General features: G+C 39.4%; 1 protein-coding gene across 2 annotated transcripts in view; it reads left to right on the top strand.

The window, feature by feature from the left end:
- Window positions 1-12,285, top strand: part of LOC124797969 (zinc finger protein 184-like) — a 362,232-nt gene that overhangs the window by 236,336 nt on the left and 113,611 nt on the right. The window lies entirely within an intron of this gene.

The following is a 12,285-nucleotide window of genomic DNA, read 5'->3' as shown; positions in this document are numbered from 1 at the left end:
ACCTTTGGAGATAAGAGAACCACTTGTATGAACATCAAGAGCTGAGATGGAAACCCAGTTCTAAGCAAAGAAGGGAAAGCAGAAAGGTGGAAGGAGTATATAGAGGGTTTATACGAGGGCGATGTACTTGCGGACAATATTATGGAAATGGAAGAGGATGTAGATGAAGATGAAATGGGAGATACGATACGGCGTGAAGAGTTTGACAGAGCACTGAAAGACCTGAGTCGAAACAAGGCCCCCAGAGTAGACAACATTCCATTGCAAGTACTGACGGCCGTGGGAGAGCCAGTCCTGACAAAACTCTACCATCTGGTGAGCAAGTTTTACAAAACAGGCGAAACACCCTCAGACTTCAAGAAGAATATAATAATTCCAATCCCAAAGAAAGCAGGTGTTGACAGTTGTGAAAATTACTGAACAATCAGTTTAATAAGCCACAGCTGCAAAATACTAACACGAATTCTTTACAGACGAATGGAAAAACTAGTAGAAGCCGACCTCGGGGAAGATCAGTTTGGATTTCGTAGAAACACTAGAACACGTGAGGCAATACTGACCTTACGACTTATCTTAGAAGAAAGATTAAGGAAAGGCAAACCTACGTTTCTAGCATTTGTAGACTTAGAGAAAGCTTTTGACAATGTTGACTGGAATACTCTCTTTCAAATTCTAAAGGTGGCAGGGGTAAAATGCAGGGAGCGAAAGGCTATTTACAATTTGTACAGAAACCAGATGGCAGTTATAAGAGTCGAGGGACATGAAAGGGAAGCAGTTGTTGGGAAGGGAGTAAGACAGGGTTGTAGCCTCTCCCCGATGTTATTCAATCTCTATATTGAGCAAGCAGTGAAGGGAACAAAAGAAAAATTCGGAGTAGGTATTAAAATCCATGGAGAAGAAATAAAAACGTTCAGGTTTGCCGATGACACTGTGATTCTGTCAGAGACAGCAAAGGAGTTGGAAGAGCAGTTGAACGGAATGGACAGTGTCTTGAAAGGAGGATATAAGATGAACATCAACAAAAGCAAAACGAGGATAATGGAATGTAGTCGAATTAAGTCAGGTGATGCTGAGGGAATTAGATTAGGAAATGAGACACTTAAAGTAGTAAAGGAGTTTTGCTATTTGGGGAGCAAAATAAGTGGTGATGGTCGAAGTAGAGAGGATATAAAATGTAGACTGGCAATGGCAAAGAAAGTGTTTCTGAAGAAGAGAAATTTGTTAACATAAGAGTATAGATTTAAGTGTCAGGAAGTCGTTACTGAAACTATTTTTATGGAGTACAGCCATGTATGGAAGTGAAACGTGGACGATAAATAGTTTGGACAAGAAGAGAATAGAAGCTTTCGAAATGTGTTGCTACAGAAGAATGCTGAAGATTAGATTGGTAGATCACATAACTAATGAGGAAGTATTGAATAGGATTGGGGAGAAGAGAAGTTTGTGGCACAACTTGAATAGAAGAAGGGATCGGTTGGTAGGACATGTTCTGAGGCGTCAAGGGATCACCAATTTAGTATTGGAGGGCAGCGTGAAGGGTAAAAATCGTAGAGGGAGACCAGGAGATGAATACACCAAGCAGATTCAGAAGGATGTAGGTTGCAGGAGGTACTGGGATATGAAGAAGCTTGCACAGGATAGAGTAGCATAGAGAGCTGCATCAAACCAGTCTCAGGACTGAAGACCACAACAACAATAATGTCATAGTACTTGCAGTGGATCCTGATGCAATTTGGAATTCCTGTATGATGTTCTGGATAGATATCCGCCTATTAGACATTACGACCCTCTGCAACTGTCGGTGGTCTCTGTCAGTCAACAGACGAGGTCGGGCTGAATGCTTTTGTGCTGTACATGTCCCTTCATGTTCCCACTTCACTCTCACATTGGAAACAGTGGACATATGGATCTTTAGGAGTGTGGAAATCTCGTGTACAGATGAATGACACAAGTGACACCCAATCACCTGACCATGTTCGAACTCCCTGAGTTTCACGGAGAGCCCCATTCTGCTCTCTCACCATGTCTACTGACTACTGAGGTCACTGATATGGAGTACTGGCAGTAGGTGGAATCACAGTGCACCTAATGTGAAAAACATACATTTTTGGTGGTGTCCAAATACTTTTGATCACATAGTGTATCAGTGCAAACAATTTGCTGGGCAGTACAAACAATGTGCCGGACAATCCTACCTTAACTTGTCATTAGTTAGAATTGTAGTAAGCCACCGTGGAAAGTACTTACATCTGTCAGAATGGAGCCAAACACATCATTTTGCTATATCTGCATGACTTTCCTTAACTATATATCTGTTGTTCTTTTCGACAGCTGTCACATTCATTGTTTGTGTAATTTAGGCAGTATCTTGCTCTTCAGAGTATGCATTTCATTTGAGAATCACATATTAGACTAAGCACTTGATGAAAGAAAACTGAGGTAATAAGTAGGCAAACAGGTAAACTGTGGGTGAACACAGATAAGTTCACAGTGGTTAAGGACATGAAATTAGCAAAGTGATCCATCCAGTTGTAGGTAGATCAGTTCTGCTGTCCCGTGTTGGGTTATGAAGCAGCCTGTTCCTTATTGGAGAAAGAAGTACTATCACTGTTGTGTATGGATATTGTGACTCTGAAGAGTGCAGCTGTACACTAACCACATAAAATTGTGAACTCTTTCAGATTAAAGGTACACAGGTTATTAACCCTTCGAGCTGGTAGTTACCATGTATGTGTTTAGCCTATTGATACAAGTTTAGGCTTCTGTCTGGTAGTAGAATGCACAGTCTGTGTAAATTGATCTGGTGGAAAACACCTTTGTTATGCTTAAAACTCCTGTGATAGTTGACGATGAACTTTTAGTGTTTTACACTTTAAAGCAATTTTCCAATCAGTCCTATACTGCAGTCTCCTTGCATGAGTTTCCAGTAATCTGAAACTTTTGTATGAATCTTCTTTTGCCTTTTCGGTAGCTTGATAAACAACAAATGCACTGTGCACTTTAATATACCCAGTAGTTCTGGATACAACTCAATTCATTTTTTTTCTTTCCATTATGCCTTTTTAGTTCATGTTTTTTCCCCAACAAAGGCCTTAATGGTGCATCAGTGCAGACATCCCTACATGTGGATGATGAAGTAATGTTACTTGTTCAGCAGATGGTAGAACAATGCAGTTTTATCAGAGGGAGAGAGAGGGGAAAATCCTCAGGGAACTGTCATTATTTTCTCCACACTGCATAGTGGTTGAGCACTGGTAGCTTCACTAGGTGAAATGTAGGTCACCTATCAACTATAACTGTAATCCATTCATCATAAGAATAAACATGATGCAAACATTGCACTATGTATTCTTCCACATTTGATGGAACCTCATTGGATTTCCGTTTCATGTGAGACTGCAGCCAAGCTGTCTCAAGTACTGTCAAGTACGATAATAAGGGTATGTTTTGTGCTGTGCATTACATGCACATCGACTTAGAGATAATATGGGACAACAGCTTTGCCAGTGCATTTAACTTGGGCAGCACTAGCTGGTCAGCTGGTACAGCTAGACTGCAGTGACATGGCCAGCTGCAGTTCGCACGTCAAAAGCGACAAGAAGAACAGCAGTACAGCTTCGAGTGTCATTTAATTTTTAAGCAGAATGAAATAATACACTGAAAATCTCCCACAATACGCTCCTTAGAAGACTAGATGATAACCACAACACATTATCGTTTTTAGGTAATGTACCATTGTAATTAAAAACAAGTATGATGAAAATACCTGACTTAACCACACAGTAATTTTTCTGCGTAAGCTGTGTGTAACGTAAGAGAGTAATGAAGGATTTTACCATATAGTTAAACATTGAAGCCACTGAAGGTATTATTTACTGGGATTCATCTGGTAATCTTTTAGCTCCTTCCTTATCCGAATCCAAGAAATACATTTCAGTTCTGGAAGTATCACCTGCTACATTGATAACAAGCCTATCAACAACTGAATCCACGAGCCCAACCAGGTGCAGCATATTCTCTTCTTCTTTTATGACGAGCCATTCTATACCTGCCAGCGTTCGGCAGTGACATCTGAAAAAGCTAGGTTGCGTTAGTTCCAGTACGTCTGGCAGCTTAACAGTCTGGTTAGTTCTCAAGACAAATCCCTCAGCTTGGTTCCAGATCAGTTCTGTTGGATTCATATTATAATGGTACAGTAGCAAATGTAAAACTCCAGCATTTGTATGATGTGCTCGATGCTGTGAAAATGATTGTTTTTCATGTTTCTACAATACTTACTTACCTCAGTGGTCTAAAACTATGGACACAGTCCAAATAAAGAGGATTTGGTTTTTCATTTTTGACTTAACAAAGTAAATTGTTATGTTTTCTTAATTTAAACAACTTTTATGAACAGTCTTTCATAAAACATCGATAATTAAGAATTTGTATTTGAAATGGAAACAGGAATTTCACGTCCAATATGTAATGAGAAACAATAAGACGTGCAGTTCATAAAAAATGATGATGAGTCTTATAATTATGAATCTAGGTATTTCAAATTAAATGAGGAAAAAAAGTGACATTAGGAAGATTTGAACCAATGCACTAATAACTACTTTTGATTCACGAACCTTTAAGTTACCGACTGCACTACATGTGCGACCATGACTCATTTGCAAGTGCATTATATACAACGCTAGGAAAACTTCAAAGCCGATTATCTCCCTAAATATATGAAAAACATTAAGGCCAGCCTATTTCCTTGCACTTTTTAACCATATTTCATGCAGGTGTTTCACTACGATACAGAAAGTGCCTCAGCCATTTTCATACTGTGCAGTAACAGCACGATAGTCAGAGCACAACGCTGTAGAGGCTGTGACTGTACATGGTTTTTGAAATAAAAACAATGTAGCTAAAGTGTGATTAATAAAAACATTGATGGCTGTTAATACACTTGAATATCTTAAAGTTTCATTTAACTTAGCTTAGTAATAAGGTATCTAATACATAAGTAGGACCTACTTCCAAGAGCGTAACACCGCCAGTGTACATGTGCTACAGCTTCTGACCAGTCATCACGTTTGTGTTTCTTTACATCAGGTTTATTCTTATGATGAATGTGCTATAGATAAGAATTAGAATGGTGACATCCAAGAAGCTCTACAGGCTTTTTATTTTGTGTGTGCAGGCGAATAGTGAAATATTCATCATTTAGTGCACTTTTCTTGATGTCCTGGAAATAATAGGAATAGACCATAAAGGGTTTCATTTGTTTTATTCCAGTGGCTCTGAACCAATTACAGTTTTTCTTGTTAGGATATTCATCATTGCACTTACAAGTGTCTTAGCTTTGAATATATATTTTATATTGTCCCACCTTAATATGCTGTACTTTTGATGACTTGGACCTAATGATTTTCTCTGATACAGGGGAAATCCAGAAAACACATTTTTACATTTACATACATATATACTCTGCAAACCAGCGCGAAGTGCATGGCTGATGGTGCATAGCATGGTATCACATTATGCTTTCTTCCCTTTCCTGCTGTGTATGTACTGACTGCTTAAAAGCGTTATACATAATCTCATGTTCACATAGGGTCTAAAAAAATCTCTGGGTTCTTCACTTCCATTGATTTTTGAAATTTTGTAGTTGGGTTGCACAGGATAATAGCATCTATTTTCAAATGTCATTTCAACTTTTTCAACATTTCTGTGGTGCTCTCCCATCAGATAAACCTGGGATCATTCGTGCTGCCCTTCTTTGTAATTGTTCTGTATCGTCTGTCAGTCCTGTTTGGTATGGGTCCCTCGCTATGTGTATGCACAAGTGATGCGTCAGCTGTCTCCTTTGTAGACTGACTGCATTCTCTCAGTATCCTGACAATGATCTGAAATTTATTACTTGGCTTACCTATTACTAATTCCATTTTGCATCCCTGAAAATTGTTGTACCCAGATATTTGCAGAAATTGGCTGATTCTAACTGTGGATCATTCATTTTGTAATCATTAGATAACACATTTTGTGAAGTGAAGTACATAACTTAACATTTATGTACATCTGAAACAATTTGGCCTTCTTGGCTTTAAAAGCTTTAGAAGATACGATTGAATTTTCCTGCATTTTTTCATCAAGTACTTCATTATAGATAACTACATCATCAGCAAAAAGTCTGAGGTTATTTTTAATTAATATACAACATGAACAGCAAGGGCCCATACAGACTTTCCTGGGGCATACCTGAAGCTATTTGTACATCTGTCGGTGACTCTCCATCCCAGATAACATTGTGCTCCTTCCTACCAAAAAAATATGCAATACAGCCACAAATTTATGACTTCTTCTTTTTCATCATTTTCGTGTTCTTCTTCTTCTTCTTCTTCTTCACTTCATGTAACAGGCATTTTGTATAATACACTAAGAAGAAGAAGAAGAAGAAGAAGAAGACAGTCACAAATTTTGCTCAGTACTCTATAAAATCATTCTTTTGTTAGTAAATATCCCTCTGGTACTGAGTCACATGTTTTTCAGAAGCCAAGAAATATACTACACCCCAGGCTGCCTTGACCCATAGCTTTCAGGGTCTCATGAGAAAATCGTAAGTTGGTTTTTGCATAATTGATGTTTTTGTAATCCATGCTGGTTGGTATGGAGCTTGTCATTCTGTTCGAGATACCTCATGATGGTGGAGCATAGAATATGTTCTACATTCTGACAACATATGGATATCAGTGAAATTTTTCATTTGTGGGGGGCCACAATTGTGTAGAACTTCTTGAAAGAAATTTCTGTCATTTGACTTTAAATAACTGTTTATTTCACACAATCATCATTTCAGATTTATAGCCATTCTCAAGTGCATGTTGAAATATTACAATATACCTGACATGCCTAAGTGACATGTCATCATCGAAGCAACATATTTGTGGTCTTATAAGTCAGTTGTCATATTACAGAGTATGAGTACATATTGAAGATACATAATATGACTGACGTTGTGCACAGTGAATAACCATTAACACACTTATTACTGATGACAGCATCACTTAAGTGGTGTTATTAATCTTAGTTTTCCAAAATTCCTTCACCAAAGAAGATGAAGTAAATGTTCTAGAATTTGAATCAGGAACAGCTGCTAACATCAGTAACTTAGAAGTTGATATCCTCTGTGTAGAGGAGCAGCTTAAATCGTTTAATAAATACAAGTCATCCAGTCCATTTTGATTCCTATCAGAGTACACCGATAAATAGCCTGATACTTAGCACTCATATACAACTGCTTGCTCAATGAAATATCTACAGAAGGATTATGGAATATATACTCTATTCGAACATTATGAATTACCTAGAAGAAAGCAGTCTATTCACACATAGTCAGTATAGTTTTAGAAAATATTGTTCATGTAAACACAACTAGCACTTTACCGTATTTACTCAAATGTAAGCCGCACTCGAATCTAAGCCGCACCTGAAAAATGAGACTAAAAAAAAAAAAAAAAAAAATCCCGAATCTAAGCCGAAACTGAAATTTGAAGCTCGAAATTCAAGGGGAGAGAAAAGTATTAGGCCGCACCTCCAAATCGAAACAAAGTTGGTCCATTGTAATATGAGACACAATTTAGGTCGAATGAATGACGATACAGCTACAGTAGTTTGGTTCGAGTCGTAAGCTTAGCAGTTAAGCTTTACCAGGTAGCCATTGCTATACGTCAGGCGCTCCGTCCGTATTTATACGGGTACCCTTCCTTTTTCACGTGCATCATCTGGTTTGAATCAATTGCTTATTTTTCTTAGATCTGACAAATGCCGTTCTCCTTGTTATAGGTGTTTACGTCACTCTAAGCTGAAAATGCATTATTGGACTGTGTCATGCATTGTTTGTCGCATTCTGATAATGTGTGTTTACGACCTGTCGCCGCTCGCGGCATGGCTTGCTTTTGTGCGTGCTACCGCCGCTTACAATAAATTAAAAAAAAAAAATAAATAAATAAAAGAGAGGAATTGTCTCATTAGCGAAACAGTGGCAAGAGACTGCTTTTTGTTGTGACTTACACTGCTGCTTTCTTTGATAATAATCAACAAGAACCAAATAACAGACTGTGTAATGCGTATGATAGAAGATGTTCTGAACGAGAATTTAGCTAAAATTTTTCTCTGTTTGATAATCTTTGCAGACGCCTCTTTAGTACATTACATTCTGCACAGAAATTAGAGTCATCTTAGATTTAAAAATCTCGTCAATTGCTGTGCTTTATTTCTAACTGTATCACTATCATAAGAGTAGTACGAATATAAATATGACATGCATGATATGTATATTCTTCCGTGTTTGCAGTTGTCTCACACTAGTTTCGTAGTTTATTAGGCAGATAGGATTTAAATGAGATAGCAGCAAACACAAAAGAATACATGGCAAAATGTGTATATTCGTATTATTCTTATGGTGAAGAGAACACTGCATGTGATTCACAATTAATAAAAGTTCCGATTAGCAACCATCTCTTCTCACAGGTAGGAAAAAATTCAGAATATAGAGTTGGCCATATTGACAAACATCCCAAACAGTCTTGCCAGGCGGATTTTCATAGTATATTGAAATGCTGCTACATTCGAAGATGAACAATATGGAATTTGTATTTACTTCTTTGGTTAATTTTTTTAATTTATTTACTGACGCAGAGGTTTTGGTGCCAGTATTTAACTTTGTGCCTGCAAAGCATGCCTGTGAAGCTCTACATATATTCGATGGCAGAAGTTAGTTGTGGCGGCACCTACGAACATTTTTCAGAACTTCCGTTTACTTTGCACTCGATTCTAAGCTGCAGGCGGTTTTATGGATTACAAAAACCGGAAAAAAAGTGCGGCTTAGATTTGAGTAAATACAGTATTCATATAAAGTAATGAGTGGTATCAACAGGTGATCTCAAATTGATTACATATTTCTAGATGTGCGAAAGACTTTTGATACAATTCCTCATGAGAGATTAACTGTCTAATCAAATTATGTGCCCATGGAGTATTGCTTCAGTTGTGCAAATTATCAGTTAGGATGAATGGTCATATGCAGAAGGTGTAGATGGGCAACACACAATATCCTGTTGCAGAGCACACTCTACACCATGACAATCATGACCTCGGTGCCTGTTCACCACACCTACCATATGAATTCTTCCCCCAGTCACCAGTTTCTCAGAAGTTCGCAGGTGGGAACTAACGATATAAGATGTCCGTGGTTCTCGCCACCCACCTGGCCTTAATTTACTCAATTTCTTTCGTCTCAGCATTTTGTCACAGTAACTACTACTTTCTTCACTCTGTTTTAGTTTTCATTTTCTTACCTGTCTATTTTTGACTGTCCCCCTCCAACCGCTGTTACTTACAATGCACTAAGCTTCTCACTTTTATTAACTCATACATGATGTTTTAGCAGTAATCTCTGTCTTGCTTATTGCCCTGTCTTCCACCTTAAAGCTCTCAGGTTTTCAAATCTCATCCAGTGCAGTCCCCAAGAATCAGTCTTTTCTTCTCATTCTGTTGGGTAAGTCTCTCCTGACCTGCAGTTCTGGGTGACTTTCCTGAACTCTACCCCTTTTCCTAGACCTCTCCAGTCCTTTTTGTTCATCCCTCTTCCTTTCCCTTCAGCCATTCTGCCTGAAGAAGGAGCCACTGGTTCTGAAAGCATGTCTAATTATAATCTTTTATGTTTGTGTTCTGCTGCTTGGTGAGTGTTTTTTTTTATGTATCCAGTTACCTTATTTTCTCAAAAAGAGGAATCATGTAGACAGAGATGTAATACATAATAGTTGAACATTTATTTACGTTATAAGATTCCCAACTCCTGGATGAACTTTGGTTGCTCATTGTTTACATATTTCTTGCAAATAGTATTATCATGAAGACACTTTCTCCACTGTGTTTACAGTCAATAGCAGAACAACTGGGGACTATTCGCAACTGTCCTTAATAATTATATTAGCCATTTAATAACTTTCCAACAATCAAAATTAAGTTTGCAAAAAATGTTTGGTGTCACAGGCAGGCACAATGAAAATGACTGCCAAAGCATTAAGCATTTGGACAAAAAATTCTTCCCTCTGAAATAGAAAAGACACACCATTCACACAAGCACAACTTGCACACGCATGGCCACTGCTCCAGGTGCTGGAGCCTGACTGCAGCTGTGTCTGACATGAGCAGCAATCTGCCAGAGTGGATGGTGAGATAAGGAGGCGGCATGGTGAAGGGAGTGGGAGGAATAGCATCATACAGGTGAGGCAAGATGCTTGTGCTGTCTAGCAGAGCATGTGGGATCTCCTTGGGGATGGGATAGGGCCATTAGATACAGCATAGGGTGGTCATTCTGAGGGAGGGAGGTGAGGTTAGGGGGGAAGGAGAATGGGAGAGGACAGAAGGGGAAAGGAGATGTAATGGTGTCAGTAGGATAGAATGCCCACGTGGTGCTTGAGTGGAGCGTAGAAGAAGATAGGTAGGTGGAGGAGACAGAGATTAGTGAAGGTGAGGCCAGAGAATTTAGGGAAACAGAGGATATGTTGTAGAAGGAGTTTCCACGTGTGCAGTTCAGAAAGCTGGTGTTGGTAGGAAGAATCCTGGTGGCACTAGCTGTGATGTGCTCATTCAAGTAAAGAATATTGAGTTGCACAGAATGTTCAGCAACTGGCTGGTCCAGCTTTCACTTGTCCACAGTTTAGTGATGGCCACTTATGCAGATAGACAGCTTTGCCCACATAGAAAGCTGCACAATAGTTCAGCTTAGTTGATAAGTCACAAGGCTGCTTTCACAGGTAGCCCAGCCTTTGAAAGGCTTCAAGATTGCTGTGACAAAGCTGGAGTAGGTAGTAGTGGAAGGGTGTATGGGATATGCAGGGATATAAGCTGTGAGGCCATAGGTGGAGCAGGGATGGACAAGTATACTGGGTGGACCGATGGGTGGCGGAATATCACTGGGGGGAGGATGCGGGAGGATAATGGGGAGGACATTCCTTACTACAGGGCATGACAAGAGAAAGTTGAAACCCAGGCAGAGAATGTGATTTAGTTGCTCTAGTCCTGGGTAGTACTGAGTCACAAGAGGAGTGCTCCTTTGTGGCTGGACAGTATACATGTGGGAGATGGTAGGTGACTGGAAAAACTAGGCATGGGAGATCTGCTTCTCTGTATGGTGAGGAAAGTGATTTCATCCTGCAAAGGCCTTGATAAGACCCTTGGGAGGCTTGGAGATGGACTGCTTGTCAGTACAGATGCAACGACTATGGATGTGTAGGCTGGTTTGAAGGGCTTCTTGATATGGAACGTGTGGCATCTGTCGAAATTGAGGTATTGTTGATGGGTGGTAGCTCTGATGTGATCAAATAGGCTTATGTAGCCATCCTCGAGGTGGAGGTTAACATTGAGGAAGGTGGCTAGGTGGGTCAAGGAGGATCAAGTGGAGTGAATGGCGGAACTCAGTGATAGAGAGGGTTCTACTGACTGCAGCAGGCATTGCAGGGACACGGTAGTATGTTAACTCGTGTTTTAGTATCCAGTTGCATGGCAAATGTTGGTAAGACATCCTACTGAGTGCGAACCACATGCTGTGATCCATTTCCTACTCATGGAAGGAATAACATCTAGCAAATGAAAATGGTTTACAGTGGAGGTGCTATCAATAGAATGATTGTGTTTAAATGATGTAGAGAGTTTAGTGGAGGGAGAACAAATTTTCATGATGAACAAAAGAGTGGAAGACTTTCCATTTTGACTGGTGAGTTAGTGCAAAAACTGAGGAAAATGTTTTGAAGGCTGCCGATTGACAGTGTTTGCAATGTTTTCATAATGCTTCAGATTTCTCTTATACAAGACGCTCACGGGAACATTAGGATACCAGAAGCTGTACGCAAGATGTGTCTCAAAACAGATAAAAGAGCAGCACAACAGAAATTGAGTCAATAGCACCCATGAATTTCTTGAATGATTTGAATTGGAGGGTGAAGATTTTCTGAGCTCTACTGTGACTGGAGAAGAAGCGCTGGATGAATGTGGGTGGGCTCATTACGTGCTTGAGACAAAAAGGCAATACTTACAGTGGCATCAAGCCAATGCTCCATCTGCCAAAAAATTCAAAACCACAATTTTGGGCAAAAAAATCATGGGCTTAGTGTTTTGGGATTGAAAAGGTGTCATTTTAGTCGAATTTCTACCTCACAGGACTACCATAGACGCACAAAGATATAGAGAGGCCTTAAAGAAAAAAAAAAAAAATCTCAAAAGGGGCATTGAAAACAGAAGGTTCCCATG

Source organism: Schistocerca piceifrons, chromosome 5 (genome assembly GCF_021461385.2).
Source record: "Schistocerca piceifrons isolate TAMUIC-IGC-003096 chromosome 5, iqSchPice1.1, whole genome shotgun sequence".
Taxonomy (NCBI): Eukaryota; Metazoa; Arthropoda; class Insecta; order Orthoptera; family Acrididae; genus Schistocerca; species Schistocerca piceifrons.
The sequence above is the reverse complement of the archived record's forward strand: the minus strand, read 5'-3'. Positions and strand labels throughout refer to the sequence as shown.